The 17,560-nt window shown below is 35.0% G+C and overlaps 1 long non-coding RNA gene across 1 annotated transcript in view; it reads left to right on the top strand.

Annotated features, from left to right (window-relative positions):
- Nucleotides 1-214: 214 nt before the first annotated feature.
- Nucleotides 215-17,560, top strand: part of LOC105882966 (uncharacterized) — a 127,324-nt gene continuing 109,978 nt past the window's right edge. The window contains exon 1 of the long non-coding RNA XR_012922544.1: nucleotides 215-672. This is a non-coding gene — a long non-coding RNA (uncharacterized LOC105882966). The remainder of the gene's footprint in view (nucleotides 673-17,560) is intronic.

Raw genomic sequence — 17,560 nt, 5'->3', positions numbered from 1 at the left:
TATTTTGTGTATTCCTGTAATTATTAAGAGATAAAATATTTCTTCTGGCTCCAGTCTTTCTTGCTTCCAATTCATTCTTTACTGCCAGTTAGAAGAAGGTTTCTAAATCAAAAGCCCTCCTATAATACATTCCTGCCTAAAGTCCTTCATGACTTCCATGATAAAGTTCATATTTGTTGGTTTGGCAATCTAGATTGCTTTTGACATTATTCCTGCCCAGTTCTTTAGCCTTAACATCAGCCTGAATACCCTACACACTAGATATCAAGACATACTTCTTTTTGTGTCCTGAATTCATCATGTTATTTGGGGGAATCTGGAGATATTCAGTGAATGAAGTGATGTTTGAAGGAATTATCTTCAAGGAGAGCTGAATATTAACAAGTGGAACAAGAGAGAAGGTGCCAGTGTATTTGGTATGTGGCAATGTGTGTTGGAGGAAAGGCTGGAATGAACAGAGAAGAAGTGGGTAGCAAGGTGAAGAGGAAGAGTTTATTATAAGAGTAAATGGATTGTGGACAAGAGCCTGAATGAAGGATGGAAGTTGCCACAGATTCCCAGATCTTTGGAGTTGGAAGGAGTCTCTGACATCAAAAAGAGATGAAAAAGAATAAGACAAGAAGAAAGGAGAAGGAAGAGAATAAAAAGAAGTAGAAGAATGAAAACAAGGAGGTAAAAAGTAAACTTAACCCTTTAATAGAATTTGCCTTTACAATATCATTTATATTAATAGTAATTCATCAAAAACATTTTTCTGTTCATATTAAATCCACCTAACTTTATTAGACTTTTAGCCACCAGGTTACATTTTTAAAGGCACACAAATCATTTCACATTTAATACTGTAAAACAATAATCATTTCATATTTAAAACTCGACAGTTAATAAATGGAGTCCCAAGTATGTTTAGCCTTAATTTTTATAGTTAAAAGATATATCATAGCAACAGAAAGTCACAAAGCTATATTGCGAATGGTAGTTCAGGTCATGGCTTTCTTTTGTTGGTATTTATTTAGTACTGCTAATAGGACACAGTGGAAGTAAATACTGTTTAAAAATATAGTAATATATTAATTTTTCTTCTTTAAAGGTCATCCTAGCATTACATATCTCCCTAACTCCTAAAACTTTTCCAACACGTTTACAAAGAGCCTTGAAGGGGAACAGGAGGAAAAGCTGATTCTCATTACTCTTTTGAAGTTGAAACTGAAAACAAAAGATAAGAGTCAGAAATTACTTACATCTGAGCCAGCTTCCTATCATTATTAATGAAGTTATCTTTATCTCCCTGAGTTAATAGTTTATTATTCTGATTTAATATAAAAAGTTGATGTTTTCTAAAGACACTGTTTCCTTTTGAGGCTAGTAAAAAGTAGATAAAACTATCCACAAACCACAAAAATGAATGTATAAATCTACTATGCAGTTTTTATTGCACTTGAGACTTCTTATATTCCTCATGGTTTGGTTATGAATTGCATGTTTACATTAAAATACTTTTTATAGGTTTTGAAATTAAATTAAGATTGTAAAAATGCTGATTTTTGCTGTTTTAAATTTCAAGTGAATCTATTTGATACATTTTTATTGAGATTTTATTAAATATCAATTTGCAAAGAAAACTTAGAAATCTACTCTAGGGAACTTTATTGAAAATCATGAGTTTTTATTATTAACTTTATTATTTAGATTATATTTACAAAATACTTCTTTAGGAAATGTAAACTAACTGTTCCTGTATGGAAGACAAAAACATAGCTTGTCTTTTTACTCCTCTTTTCTTACATACTTCAAGGCTCAAGTCGAATCTCTATAGCTGCCTGCTATCTTTGATTTTTGTCTTTTAAATCACCACATAGTCATGATCACTGTATCCACCATTTAACTGACTTGGTGCTATACTTTTCCTTTCTACTATGATGGGCTCATTTTCATTAATTGGACTGGGCAGAAATAATGGAATGCACATATATTATTCCCATGAATTTAAAAGATTGGTATCATTTATCTAATAATCCAATAAAAATAATATCTCCATAGGAAAAGCAGCAACCTATTTTATGTGCTTTTTAGACTTTCATTTTTTATTGTATATATTTTTATATTAAAACATTTCTGAAACCAGGGCCAGAGAATCAGATTCTTTGTCCCAAATTTTGTATTCCATCTGCCATTTTATCTCTCATTCAAGATACATCCAATACCCCCAATGAAACAGCATGGAAAGCCCACAAGCCAGTTGATCAACTCCCTGTTAGGTATTTCATGCATTTCTGTGGTAGAGTGCATTCAAAAAGATCATTTCATCGTGAAACTAACATTTTGTATTTAAAGTATTTAATAGTGCCCATAAGGTAGAAATACAGTTATCCCATTTGCTTTATAACCACATTATAATTTGGTACATGTTATAATTAGTTCTAGAAAAAAGTATAATTCCTTAGTGGAAATTTTCCTTGGAATTGTAGAAACCAAATATAGCAAACATTTAACTTTTTAAATTAATATTTTGTAATAATATATTCATTTAATATAGTTCATAATCCAAATAGTTAATATGTTTTTAAAAAAACAGTTAGCATATAGCATTAAAGTCATAGGATACTCACAAAACTTAGAGGGTGAATCCTTCAACTTATGCAAAAAATTAGGCTTCGTTTTAGAAAATCTACCCTCATCAATCTAACCACAGGAGTTATTATTGCATATCGTATTATCAACTGACACTGAAATGATAGAATATAAAGGTAAGACAAAAGCAGATTTTTTAAGTCAGATAACCATGTGTTTATTACTATACTAGCTACTCTGAGAAACAGAAAAGGTGCAATCTCATTTAGGAGTTAAATGGTATGCAGAGCAAATAAGCAGAGAATAATACCTGATAGTAGATCACCAGCTGCTACATTTTTTGTAGCAGATTGTCAGTAATAAAAGAATTTAGGTCAGGCGTGGTGGCTCATGCTTGTAATCCTAGCACCCTAGGAGGCTGAGGCAGGAGGATCACTTGAGCTCAGGAGTTTGAGACCAGCCTGAGCAAGAGCAATACCCTGTCTCTACTAAAAATAGAAAAATTAGCTGGGTATGGTAGCGTGCACCTGTAATCCCAGTTACTTGGGAGGCTGAGGCAGGAGGATCACTTGAGTCCAGGAGTTTGAGGTTGCTGTGAGCTAGTGTGAGCTCACAGGTTGAGCTGGGAGGTTGCCGTGAGCTAGGCACGGCATTCTAGCTCAAGTGACAGAATGAGACTCTGTGTCAAAATAAAAAATAATTTAGCTGAAATGAGATAATAAAAACTGATGCATAGTAAAATTATTTATTTAGGATTTCTTAGTAAACAAGTATTAGAGTTAGGGTCAAATTTTATTAAGTCTCTTTATTTTCAGTTTTGCCAATATGCCAAACTGCCTTTATTGTTTTAAGAATATAAATTCAAGCAATAGTATGTATATTGTATGGAGTGTTTCTGGATGACTCCAGAGAAGAAGTGGCATTTACACATGACTGCAAAGGGTGGGAACAATGAGCATATTGGCCTAATAACTTTCCATATAAGTCATAAGTAAGGTCAGTTCTTGTTCAGTTACATCTTCTCCTTTGAGAGTCATCTAAGGCAATAAACGAACTATACTTTTTTCATGTTCTGATGTTATTAATCTTAGAGATACAAAATGATCTTTATTATATCTAAATCCAATTCTATATAATTGTTACATATATATTTACTATTCAAATTATCATAATCTTTTTTCATGTGGTTTATATGATGATGTTACAAGTCTCTGTTTTATAATTATTTGTGCATAGATATCTTCTAAGGCACAGCTAGGATATGACTAATGCCTAGAACATAGCCTATTATTATTGAGCATTTACCATAAATATTACATGTAAGCTCTTCATTCTTCCCGTCAACACGAAAAAGCTATAAAAACATACTCCTAAGAGCCACAAGGACAGAAAGTCTTCCCTGATCGGAATCAGGCTCTGTTTGCTGGTCCATGTGATGGTTTGCACGAACTGGCACTTTGATGTGTTTCTTTAAACATCCTACAGAAGAGACACAGATGAAATTGTGGTATGTCCATGAGGCCAGAGCCAAGTTCAATGATATCTTCAGATGATTTCTTTCGGTCTTGGGTCAGATGTGAAGCAGTACCAAACAGATAGCATACTGCAGCAAGGAACTAAAACCAGACTCAAATCAGACTTTTCTACTTGTCCATAGGCAGAGGAGATACTTGGTTTGTGAGACAGTGCTGATTATTGGAAAGCAATTTTGCTGTATTCTGACTCTGCAAAGGGCTGGTTATGTCATATAATACCATTCAACATCTCTGTGCTTCAGTTTCCTCATCTGTTGATTAGAGATAAGACCACTTGTTCATAAAGGGCAGAAAAAGAAAGATACAGATGTGAAGACAAGTGGGAAGATAAAACAAGCTACTCTCATAGGTTTGAAACTTGGGATGAATCACTTTATAGTTGTCTTTATTTATAATAACCATATGTCCAAAGTCAACAATATGTTAGTTATTGGTATGAGTTAACATTCCTTAATCCATTGGGATTAAGGTCTTCTATAGTGTAATATTTTATACTGTTGCCAAAGGGAGTGTCTGAAAACATAGAACTGATCATGTCATCTCTGTGTTACAAATACATTAACAACTCTCCCTATCATCAAAGAATAAGTCTAATCTCCCACTTAGGATGTGTAAGATTCTTCTAAAACTAGATCCTAGATATATGTATAATTTTATTTTCCTCCACACTTCTAGGTACACACTGAGTTCTACCCATACTAAAATATCTTTAGCTCCTAACTCAACATATTTGTTCCTTCATTTTCATTTCTGAATCCTGGGCGATCAGGGAGCATGATGTAACCATCTTGTTTTCTTCAGCAGCTTGAGAAATTCCTGGACAAGGACTTTGAAATCTTGTCAGTTGTATGAACTCAGTGTTTAGAGCTCATGAAGTAGTATTGCATACCTCATGTCATCTAATTCTTACAACAACATTGTGAGTTGAGAGGGCAGGAATTTTACCATATTCTACAAGAAACGAAGGTCACTGGAAAGTAACTTGTTTATCTGAGGTCTCAAAGCTGGTGAGTGATGTTACAGGGATTCTACCACATTTTCATTAATCCAGATGTTTTATTCATTAAAATTTATTTGCATTAATAACAAAAAGCAAAATAGAAAAGGTTTTAATATTCAGGCATTTTTAGACAATTCTACTTATCTTAGATATTAATCTGACTGAGAAGGGAATATTATAAACAGACAACTTGGGTTGGATAATATATTTCCACCAGTAATGGACTTTTCCTGGTTTTTGAACCAGCACTGACAAATTCAGCAATGTGTCAATGAAGTTATCAGTGCAGCACTTTTACTTTATCCCAGCTAAACCGATGGCATGAACAAATAACTTGCCATTATTTGTGGCAAGAAACTTGGGGTGGGATATAAAGTTCAAGTGGAATGTAGACAGCTACTTTTTGGCATATATAATCATTTTACATGTTTTAGAAGATTCGCAAAGTTGATTTTCAGGGCATTTGCTTATACAGTCTCACTTGTGAACGATTATTTCATTATTCAATGAAAAATGGACATCCAATCTCAGTCTGGAACAACTGTCAATCTCTGAAATTAATTCTTGACACCCGAGTGTTTCAGGGTAAGAACTTTATGAGGGGGTTGTCTGATAGTTAAGTCTGTTTCAAGAGATATTTCTGTAAACATGTTAAAGTGTTTCCTGTCTCAGACTAGTTCCTACTGAGTGACATGGCATTGTACCGAGTGAGTGCTTGGAAGTTAAAATACAGGAAGCTCTAGATCATTCTTAATGAATAAATCATGTGTGTTCTTGTTGTCAATTCTGCTAATGCTTTTGTAGAAGTCAAGGCTAGTGCTTTGGTAAACTATCAATAATTAGGACCAACCAGGTCAGCTATTTAGTAGCTTGATAAAACAGTAACATCTGTTCCTTTACTTTTATTTTTTCTAGAAAACTGAAGCACACTTTATAAAAAATTAGCTCCTAATATGTATCCATTCTTGTAACCATTGTTTGTTATAGGAGGCAATAAAACATCCATAAAAATAAACTACTTTTGAATAGTAAAGATAACCCTCTTGCTTGAGGCACTAAATTCTCTAATTACTTATTAAAATTAGATTGGATGCCTTCTATTGAAAACCTTGTTGCTTGCCATACCACTCATGGCTCTATCTACAATAACAGTAGGAAAAGAGGAAATAAGCTTGGAAACAGTAAAAAATTAAAGGGAAAAATGTGATACTTCTATGTTTTCAAAAAGAATGGAGTGGTTAACTCCATCCTAGAAGATAAACATGTCATTATTAAAGAATGTACAAATCAAATATATGATTAGCAGTTTATATTCATTTAATATAACTGTACATTAATTTTATACACATACACTTCATAATGCAGACATTGTATTAATGATAGTTTTCCATAAATTCAGAGATGTAAAATAGTGACTAAACACAAAATGGGAATGCTTTCACTTTAAGATTATTTGAAATGCCTATTCTAATTCTCTTCAAAGCTGTAAGTTTGATCAGTGTTTACCTTAGTTATGAATTACACCAAAACATTTTTCTTCCTTTAGCAAGTATCTACAAACTTTTGGAAATTTTGTCTTTAAAACATATTTACTCATATAAAATTCAATAACTATAACTGTGAAGCAAGTACTACACTTTTCATGCGCATACTTAGCCAGATAATCAGTGACCTTTACCCTAAAGAAACTTCTATTAAACTAGGTAAAACAGTTAAGTGAGTACATTTTTTACAATATATTGTGATAATAGCTAGGATAAAGACATTTATAGGATAAAATGTAAGCACAGAATAGAGGCAGTTAAATCATGTAGAGTGGTGATAAATATATGATTAGAATGGAAAGTTCAGGAGGGGAATAACAGGATACTAAACTAGAGTGATGAGCCTTCTGATCACTAATGACCTTGATGGTTAAATTAAAGAACTTGAATTTTGGCTAGAAAGCTGTAGGAGGCATTAGAGAATTTTAATTAGAAGTAATGTACGAACAGATACTTTTAGAAAGTGTACTCCTCCCCAAGATAGAGGGTGGACATGAGAATGATAAGATTGGAGGACAGGAGACCTGTTGGGAGGTTGCTGTTATAGGTAAACATAAATTATGAATTTCTAGGCTTATGTGGTAGTTTATAGCAAAAACAAATTTGTAGAGAAGTTGACATGTTTGACTGATCCTTATATAAACTCATAAATGCTTGGTCATGTGAGTGGTAAGGACGAGGAAAAGATATTAGCGCACCCTTATTTCCCCCCAAATCATTCTTCTTTAAAAATAGAAACACACATAGTTAACAAGAATTATTTAAAATTTCTGTACACATTAAATTTAAATGGAGTTGTAGGTAATTTTGAACATATACATCTATATGTCTTTATACTTTTACTATAAAAATTATAAATGGTTCAGAAACCTATATTAGTTTCCTGTGGCTACAATAAAAAATTAGCACCCAGTTGGTGACTGAAAACAATACAAATTTATTCCTTTATAGTTCTGGAGTCAAGAATTAGGAAATCAGTATCACTGGATGAAGTTAAGGTGTCAGAATATCCAAGCTCCCACTCAAGGAACAAGGGGAGAATCCATTTCTTGCCTCTTCCGGATTTTGATGGCTACTGGCATTTCTTGGCTTCTGCTTACATTACTCCAATCTTTAAGGCCAACTATCTTCCAATCTCTGTCCACTCTGCCATCATATTACCTCCTTTTTTTTAAATAAAATTATCAGTTTTTATTACTTTGAATATTTCATGTGTTCCTTTCTCTCTTCTCCTTTTTTCTTTTTTTTTTATTTGAGCATATTATGGGGGTACAAATTTTAAGGTTTCAAATGATGCCCTTTCCCCCCATCCCCTTACAAGTCTGAGCTTCAAGTGTGACCATCCCCCAGATGGTGCACATCTCATTCTGTATGTATATACCCACCTCCTCCTATCCCCTTCTACCTGTCCAATACGCAATTAGTGTAATTCCTATGTGTCCACTTAGGTGCTGTTCAGTTAATACCAATTTGCTGGTGAGTATATGTGGTGCTTGTTCTTCCATTCTTGGGATACTTCCCTTAGTAGTATGGGTTCCAGTTGTATGCAGGAAAATAGAAGATGTGCTATATCACCATTGTTTCTTAGAGCTGAATAGTACTCAATGGTATACATATACCACATTTTATTAATCCACTCATGAATTGATGGGCACTTGGGTTGTTTCCACAACTTTGCAATTGTGAATTGTGCTGCTATAAACATTCGAGTGCAGGTGTCTTTGTTGTAGAGTGTCTTTTGTTCTTTTGGGTAGATGTCCAGTAATGGGATTGCTGGGTTAAATGGTAGATCCACTTGTATCACTTTAAGGTATCTCCATATTGCTTTCCACAGAGGTTGAACTAGTTTGCAGTCCCACCAGCAGTGTAGGAGTCTTCCTATCTCTCTGCATCCACGCCAACATCTGTTGTTTTAGGACTTTTTGATAAAGGCCATTCTTACTGGAAATAAGTGATATCTCATTGTGGTTTTTATTTGCATTTCCCTGATGATTAGAGATGTTGAGCATTTTTCATATGTTTGTTAGCTATTCTTCTGTCTTCTTTAGAAAAGTTTCTGTTCATGTCTTTTGCCCACTTTTTGATAGGCTTGTTTGATTTTTTTCTTGGTGATTTTTGTGAGTTCTAAGTATATTCTAGTTATCAGCCCCTTATCAGATGTGTAGAATGTGAAAATTTTCTCCCATTCTGTAGGTTGTCTGTTTGCTTTCATGACTGTTTCTTTGGCTGTGCAGAAACTTTTTAGTTTGATCAGGTCTAATTTATTTATTTTTGTCGCTGCTGTGATTGCCTTTGGGGTCTTCTTCATAAATTCTTTGCCAGGCCAATGTCTAGGAGAGTGTTTCCAACATTTCCTCTAGAATTCTAATAGTTTGATACCTTAGGTTTAAGTCTGTTATTGAGCGTGAGTTGGTTTTTGTGAGAGTTGAAAGGTGTGGATCCTGCTTCAGCCTTCTACAGGTGGCTATCCAGTTTTCCCAGCACCATTTATTGAATAGGTATTCTTTTTCCCAGTGTATGTTTTTGTCTGCTTTGTCAAAGATTAGATGGCTATATGAGGATGGTTTTATACCAGGGTTCTCAGATCTGTTCCACTGGTCAATATTCCTATCTTTGTGCCAATACAATATTGATTTAATTAGTACAGCTTTGTAGTATAGTTTGATATCTGGCATATTAATACCTCCCATTTTTTTTTTATTGCCTAATATTGCTTTTGATATGCAGGGTCTTCTCTGGTTCCAAACGAAGTGTAAAATTATTTTTTCTATATCTGTGAAGAATGATGTTGGGATTTTAATAGGTATTGCATTTAATCTGTAGATCAGTTTGGGTAGTGTAGACATTTTAACAATGTTGAGTTTGCTGACCCATGAGCATGGTATGGATTTCCATCTGTTTACATCCTCTGCTATTTCCTTCCTCAGTGTTTCATAGTTATTCCTGTAGAGGTCTTTTACTTCCTTAGTTAAGTATATTTCTAGGTATTTTATTTTCTTTGTTGCTATTGTGAAGGGTATTGAGTCTTTGATTGGGTTCTCAATTTGATTGTTGTTGGAGTATATGAATGCCTCTGATATCTGTGTATTGATTTTGTATCCTGAGACTTTACTAAATTCATTGATCAGTTCCAGGAGTCTCTTGGTTGAATCCTTGGAATTTTCTAAATATAATATCATATCATCAGCAAACAGTGAAAGTTTGATCTCTTCTGCCCCAATTTGGATACTTCGATTTCACTTTCATGTCTGATTGCTAAAGCCAGGACTTCCTGCACTATGTTGAATAAAAGTGGAGAGAGTGGGCAACCTTTCCTGGTTCCAGTTCTAAGTGGGAATGCTTTCCATTTTTCCCCATTCAGTATGATGTTGGCTATGGGTCTGTCATATATGGCTTGTATCGTTTTTAGGTATGCCCCTTCTATGCCTATTTTATTAAGTGTTCTTATCATGAAAGGGTGTTGAATTTTGTCAAAAGCTTTTTCTGCATCTATTGAAAGAATCATATGGTCTTTCTTTTTGCTTCTGCTTATGTGGTGAATTACATTTATAGATTTACATATGTTGATCTGTGTCCCTGGGATGAAGCCCACTTGGTTGTGATGGATTATTTTCTTGATAAGCATCTGACTTCGTTTAGCTAGGAATTTGTTGAAAATTTTTGCATCTCTATTCATTAGGGATATTGGTCTGTAGTTTTCTTTTTTTGTTGCATCCTTTCCTGGTTTTGGTATCAAGGTTATGTTCACTTCATAAAAGGTGTCGGTTTTCATTCTTCTCAATGTTGTGGAATAATTTCTGCAAGATAGGTACCAGTTCTTTGTAAGTGTGGTAAAATTCAAGTGTGAAACCATCTAGGCCAGGACTTTTCTTTTAAGGAAGATTTTTAATTGCTGTTTCTATTTCTGCTCTTGATAGGGGTCTGTTTAGAAATTCTATTGCTAGAATGGTTGAGCCTAAGGAGGCTGTGTGTTTCTAGAAATTTGTCCATTTCCTCCTCATTTTCCAGTTGTGTGCATAAAAGTTTTAGTAGTTATTGTAAATTATATTTTGTATCTCCTTGGGATCAGTTGTGATATCTCCTTTTTTGTTCCTGATAGAGCTTATTAGAGATTTCTCTTTTCTGCTTTTCATTAGCCTAGCCAAAGGCATGTCAATTTTGTTAATTTTTTTGAAGAACCAACTTTTTGTTTTATTAATCTTCTGTATAGCTTCCCTGTTGTCAATTTCATTTAGTTCTGATTTGATCTTGTTAATTTCACTTCTTCTGCTGGGTTTGGGGTTGGTCTGTTCTTTTTCCAGCTCTTAGAGTCAATTCATTAGATTGCCTGTTTGTGTTCTTTTTGACTTTTGGTTATATACATTTATGGAAATCAACTTTCCTCTCTGTATTGCTTTAGCTGTGTCCCAGAGGATTTGATAACTTGTCTCTCCATTGTCATTAAATTCAAAGAATTTTTTTAATTTCTATCTTTATTTCTTCATTTATGAAGTAATCATTCAGTAGAAGGTTGTATAATTTCCACCTTTTCATGTAGAAATATAAGTCTCTGTTAGGGTTGATTTCTACTTTTATTCCACTGTGATCTGAGAAGATACATCATATTATTTCTATTTTTTTTTAATTTTTTAGACTTGCTTTGTGTCCTAGGATATGATCAATCTTAGAGAATGTCCTGTGAGCTGATGAGAAGAACGTAAATTCAGTGGATTTCGGTAGAATGTCCTGTAAATGTCAGTCAGACTCAATTGTTCTAGAGTTTTGTTTAAATCCTTTATTTCTTTATTAATTTTCTGTTTGGAGGATCTGTCCTGTGCAGTCAGTGGGGTGTTGAAATCTCCAGTTATTATGGAGTTGCTGTTAATGAATTTGCTTAGATCCAGTAAGGTTTGCTTTATGAATCTGGGTGCACCTAAGTTGGGTACATATATATTTAAAATTGTTATATCTTCTTTTTGAACTGTACCCTTAACCATTATATAATGACCATTTTGTCTTTCACTACTATTGCTAGTTTAAAAACTAAATTATCTGAGATCATAACTGCCACGCCAACCTTCTTTTGGCTTCCACTTGCTTGAAATACTGATCTCCACCCCTTTACTTTTAGTCTATATGTATCATTGCAGTTTAGGTGTGTTTCCTGAAGACACAAATATTGGCTTGTATTTTTTTATCCATTCAGCCAGCCTATGTCTCTTAAGTGGGGAGTTTAAGCCATTCACATTTATTGAGAGAACTGATAAGTGAGGCAGATTACTGTTCATTCTGTTGGGTTGGACATTGTTGCTTTGTTTTTCTCTCTTGAGTCATTGTGATATTTGTCCTTTAATCTTTAGTTTTTGGGTGTTTTTACATTCTTGAGTATTTATTATGCTGTTCTGTGTGTAACACTGTCTTGAGTATTTCTTCTTGTAGGGCTGGTCTTGTCTTGGTGAATTCCCTCAGTCTTTGCTTATCTGAGAATGTCTTAATTTCTCCTTCATATATAAAGCTTAGTTTTGCAGGGTATAAGATTCTAGGCTGAGCATTATTTTGTTTCAAAAGAGTGAGAATGGGGCCCCAGTCTCTCCTTGCTTGTAGTGTTTCAGTCTGGTGTCATTCGGATTGGTTTTCCTTTGTATGTAACTTTCTTCTTTCGCCTTACAGCTTGTCTCTTTTGTTGATATTTTGATCCCAAAAGAGGGTCTCTTTTGTTCATATTTTGCTCAGTCTGATGACTGCATGTCATATTGTTTTCCTGTTTACATTGTATCTCTCAGGGGTCCTTTGTGGCTCTTGTATTTCTAATTCTAAGTTATTGGCCAGACCTGAGAAATTTTCCTCAATTATTTCTTCAAATAGCTTATCCCATCCTTGCGTTTTCTCTTCCTCCTTCTCCAGAATCCAGCAGAGCTGCAGGTTATTTTTCTTCATATAATCCCACAATTCTTGTAAGCTTTGCTCATATCTCTTATTTTTCTGCTCTATCTCTGTGATTAACTTATTTGATTTGAAGTTGTTATCTTCAATCTCTGAGATTCTTTCTTCTGTTTGGTCCACCCTATTTTTGAGGCTTTCCACTGTGTTTTGTATTTCCCTGAATAAATTCTTCATTTCCAGGAGATTGGATTGATTTTTATTTAAGATCTCGATTTCTGTAGTGAATTTTTGTTCCAAGCCCTGAATTTTCTTTGTGGTTTCTTTGTGTTGGTTCTCCATTTTTTCTTGCATATCATTGAGCTTTCTTACAATCCAATTTTGGAATTTGTCTTCTGTCATTTTAGTGTTTTGGGTTTGGTAAGTATCATTTATTGAGAGCTGGTGTAACTCTTTGGGGAAGTGTTTTGAGTTTGACTCTTCATAGTTCCCGAATTCTTTCTCTGAGTCCTTCCCATTTGGATCAGCTGATGTTTTTCATATGGCACACAGGGGTCCTCTCTTCTATGGTTTCTTCATCTGCCACTGGGGGGAGCTCTTCCACCACACTTGGAAGGCTACCCCTGATGGATGGGGTTACTGGTGGAGCCTATTGTGGCCACTTGTGGGGTATTTGTTCCTTGACCACAGCTCTGACTGTTGGCCACTGACTGGGGGAGGAGATCCAACCCCAGCATTTTGATCAACTGGGTAACCTAAACTGTTCTGGAAAGCAAATTCATTTGGCTGCCCGCTTTCGATCTGTGAATAGGCCCAGCAGATTCACCCTAGGTCAGGGGGAGTGTGACTTTTTTTGTCTCATCCTGCCTCCAGGGATGGAGCCTACCACTTTCAGCACTAGAGATGCAGGCTAGGGGGAGGAGGTACCTCCCCAGTCTTCCCTGCACCCCAGTGCCCCAGTGACTGTGGCTCCTCTTGGCTTTTGTCTTCTTAGTAGCTCTTTGGTCGAGCCAGGCCTGGCCAGCCAATCACAGATTGTGTAAGGGCAGAATTTGTCATTAGAGTCTCTAGGCCGGGAGTGGGGTGGGAGTGGGGATCTGCCCACTGCAGCATTGCACCATGGTGGCTGGGCTGTGGACCCCACACCCCCCAATGGCAACCACTTGCCCACTCACAGGGTACCATCACTGGGGGTGACTGTTTAGGAGGTGGCAGGTGCCGGGTTGGGGGTCTGGGTCATCAGGATTCCCCGTTGCCTCCTCTATGATGCCTTCCCACTGACTCATGCCTGTTTAGCCATAGTTCTTGCTCTTACTGACCCACCCTGTGCAGACTTATTTACCCAAGGCAGTTCCAGCTTAGAGTCCCCGACTTAGTGAACAGCTCTGTATGACTGGCCCTGCTGGTTACCAGAGGAAGATATCTAACTACCTCCTCTATCAGCTCAGTCCAGTATCCTCCCCTTTTGGTGCTGTCCTAGCACGGAGCTCCAGGGGAGTTCACAGTGTTTTCCACTAGTGACCGCACTCTCCAGCACCCTCTTCTTCTGCCATGATTTTGCACCAGCTTCAGACAGGTCCCTGGCTGGGTGAGTGTGGAGGTCAATGGGGAAGCAAGAAGTCCTCCTGTGGGTCTGATCCAACTTCACCCCCTAGCCTGGCAGGCTGGCTCCCTCCCACACTCTATGTCCTATTGTTTGTTTTGCACTCTCCAGAGAACATGATCTTATCTCCTGATCACCTTGTTTTTTCCATTTTTGAGAGTCCTGCACTGAACCTCTGCGGATTCTCGATGCTGTCCTTGTAGAGGGGAGATCCACTCACATGTAGGAGAGCAAGATCTATGTTTTTCTCTGGGAGCAGGGATTTAGGGGGGTTACCTTTACTCTGGCATTTTTTTTTCTCCACACATTACCTCCTTTTAATGGGTGAAATCTTTTGCAGCTTCTTTTTTATAAGAATACTTGCAATTGCATTTAGGGCCCACTTGATAATCCATAGTAATCTGCCCATCTGAAGATCTTTAAAGCTTTCAGGGATTAGGACCTTTTCTTTTTTTTTTTTTTGGTGGGGAGCATTACTCAGCCTACTATAAAGCCTGTTGTTGGTTATTAAAAAAATAAAATGTCAGGATTAGCTATATTTCTTCTTGTCAAACATAAAGTAAAAACTGATAGGATTTGAATGGAGACAGCTTGAATTTTGTGGTATACTGTATGAGTCCACTTATATGAAGTTTCTAGAAAAAGTAGATTCATAAAGACAAAGAGTATAACAGATATAATCAAGGGCGGAGGAAAGAGAATATGGAGAGTTATAGTTTAATGTGTACAGAGTTTCTATTTGGGATGATGAAAACAGGCTGGTAATAGTGTTGATGGTTACAAAATGCTGTTTAGATATTTATATCACTGAATTATACACTTAAAAATGGTTAAAATGAAAAATTTTATGTTATTTATGTTTTACCACAATTTTTAAAAAGCTGATACAAAATGTATTTTGGCTTATTGAAAATCCTGATGCAAATGTCAGAGGGCACAGACACAGACTTGTGATCAAAAGTGACTCAACTTTTCCACTGCCCCTTTGGCTAAATCTGTAATAGTATCAACAGTACCCCCAAAACTCGATTTTGTGTGAGAGACCCTGGGGCAAGATAGAGATAACTGCAAAACAGAAAGACCATAAGAAAAAAAAAGTAGAGACAAAAAGAGAAAAATAAAACAGAACAAAAACCCTCTTCTACTCCAAGCAAGATTACAAAACAAATTTCAAAAACTTGAAAAAATATGATGCTAAGAAAGCAAGGCAGTCAGTTAGATGAAATTAAAAATGTAGAACAAACTGGGAAGAATGGTTTAAAATAAATATGTTTAGGGAATTTATACTTCTAGCCATGACGTAGTAACAGGTACTAGCTTTACATTTTCTCTTTAAAGAATAAGAGAACAAAAACATATGATCCACTGGTTTTCAGACATTAGACAACAAGCAGCAAAGAAGGTTATCCTTTTAAAAAGGAAATAATTGGTATAGGTGACCACTAAAAATACCCCAGGATCTTGCTTAGGGCAGTTTTTAGGATGCAACGCAGGTGGAGAACAATCAATCAGAGCCTGGATATTTCATGGAGGTAAAGATGAGAGTTTGAGGAGATAAAATGACTTAGAAATGGGGGGACAGCGTAGTGAAAAGAAAAGAACTACACTGAAAAGGCTTTGGAGATCTCCAGAAAGTGACTCTTGAATTTTTGGCTGAATACTGATCTAATAATATGAGCTCAGTACCCAAGGCCAAAGGGAAAAACAACAACAAAACACCCACATAAGACAGTAGACCAAGCAATTTCCTCTGTAATATATTTGAATATTTGGTAAAGTCCCCACAAATGTATTACCTTAGTTCTTCAGGAAAAATCAAGATAGAAGACAATGGAGCATTATCTTTGATGTACTCAAAGGGGAAAAACAGATACCTCTGAACCCAAAACTATTTGCCCAGTAAAATTATTTTTCAAAATTGAAAGTGAAATAAAAATATTCTTTACAACAAAAGGGGAGAAAATTCATCACTGGCAGGCATATATTACCATGTATATGAATTCATGAGGAAGAAAGCAAACAATACTACATGAAAATTTGAAGATACAAAGGGAAAAAAATGAAGAGCCTTCAGGAAAATTAAATATTTGAGTAAGAAACAAACAAACAAACAAAAGAGTAAATTAATCATAATGTAAGCAGAAATAAGGAAAAAAATAAAGGTAATAGCAAAAATCAATGAAAAAAATCCTGAAAACAATAGACAAAAATTAATGAAACCTAAATCTTGTCTCTGAGTAAATCAGAAGAACTGATAAATCTGTACTCAGATTGTTTAGAAAAAGAAGAGTCACAAATTACCAATTCTGGAATGAACAAGATCTCACAGGTAGTAAAAGAATACTAAAGGAACATTATAGACAATTTTCAGCCAATAAATTTTGCAACTTAGATGAAATACATAAATTACTTGAAAGAATTAAACTACCAAATGCCATTCAAAAATTAAATAATATGATTAGCTCTGTGTCTATTGAATAAATTAAATTTATAATTGAATCTTTTCAACCAAATATACTCTAGGATTAAGTGGCTTCACTTGTGAATTCTTCCAAATAGTTAAAGATTAATTAATATCAATTCTACACAAATTCTTCCAGAAAATGAAAAAGATGGGAACATTCTATAATGCAGTTTATAAGGCCAGCATTACCCTAATACAAAACCTAGACAAAACAATCACATTAAAAAAATTCTGATATTTCTAATTAATATATGAACACATATATTTATCAAAAATGTTTAAAATGTTTAAGAAAATCAAACCCACATATAAATATCATTGTAGGCAGAATATTGAGTTTCCAACAATGTTCATGTAATAAAGTGACTACAAACAATTATATGCCAAACTGGATAACTTAGAAGACATGGGTAAATTCCTAGGCACAAGAACACCTATGAAGACTAAATCATGAAGAAATAGATAATCGAACAGATAATAATGAATAAGGAGAATTAATCAGTAATAAAATGTCTCCTATCAAAGGAAAACACAAGACCTGATAACTTCTCTGCTGAATTCTACCAAACGTTTAAAGAAGGGGTAATACCAATCATGCTCAAACTCTTCCAAAAAATTGAAGGAGAGGGAAAACTTTCAAAATCATTAAATGAAGCCAAAATTACCTTGATGAAGCAAAACAAGGACACTGTAAAGAAAAAAGTTACACACCAATATCCTCAATAAGCATAGATGTAAAAATCCTCAACAAAATACTAGCAAACTAAATTTAACAACAAATTAAAAGAATTCCTCACTGTGATCAAGTGTAATTTATTCCATGGATGCAAGGATGGTTCAACATATGCAAATCCATAACCAACAACATCATGAAAGACAGAAATCCTATGATTATCCCAGTAGATGAAGAAAAAACATTTAACAAAATTCAACACCCTTTCATGATTAAAAACTCTCAACAAATCATATATAGAAAATAATACC

The sequence above is a fragment of the Microcebus murinus genome, chromosome 13 (genome assembly GCF_040939455.1).
Source record: "Microcebus murinus isolate Inina chromosome 13, M.murinus_Inina_mat1.0, whole genome shotgun sequence".
NCBI lineage: Eukaryota > Metazoa > Chordata > Mammalia > Primates > Cheirogaleidae > Microcebus > Microcebus murinus.
Note: the sequence above shows the minus strand (reverse complement) of the source record. Positions and strands in the feature narration are given on the sequence as shown.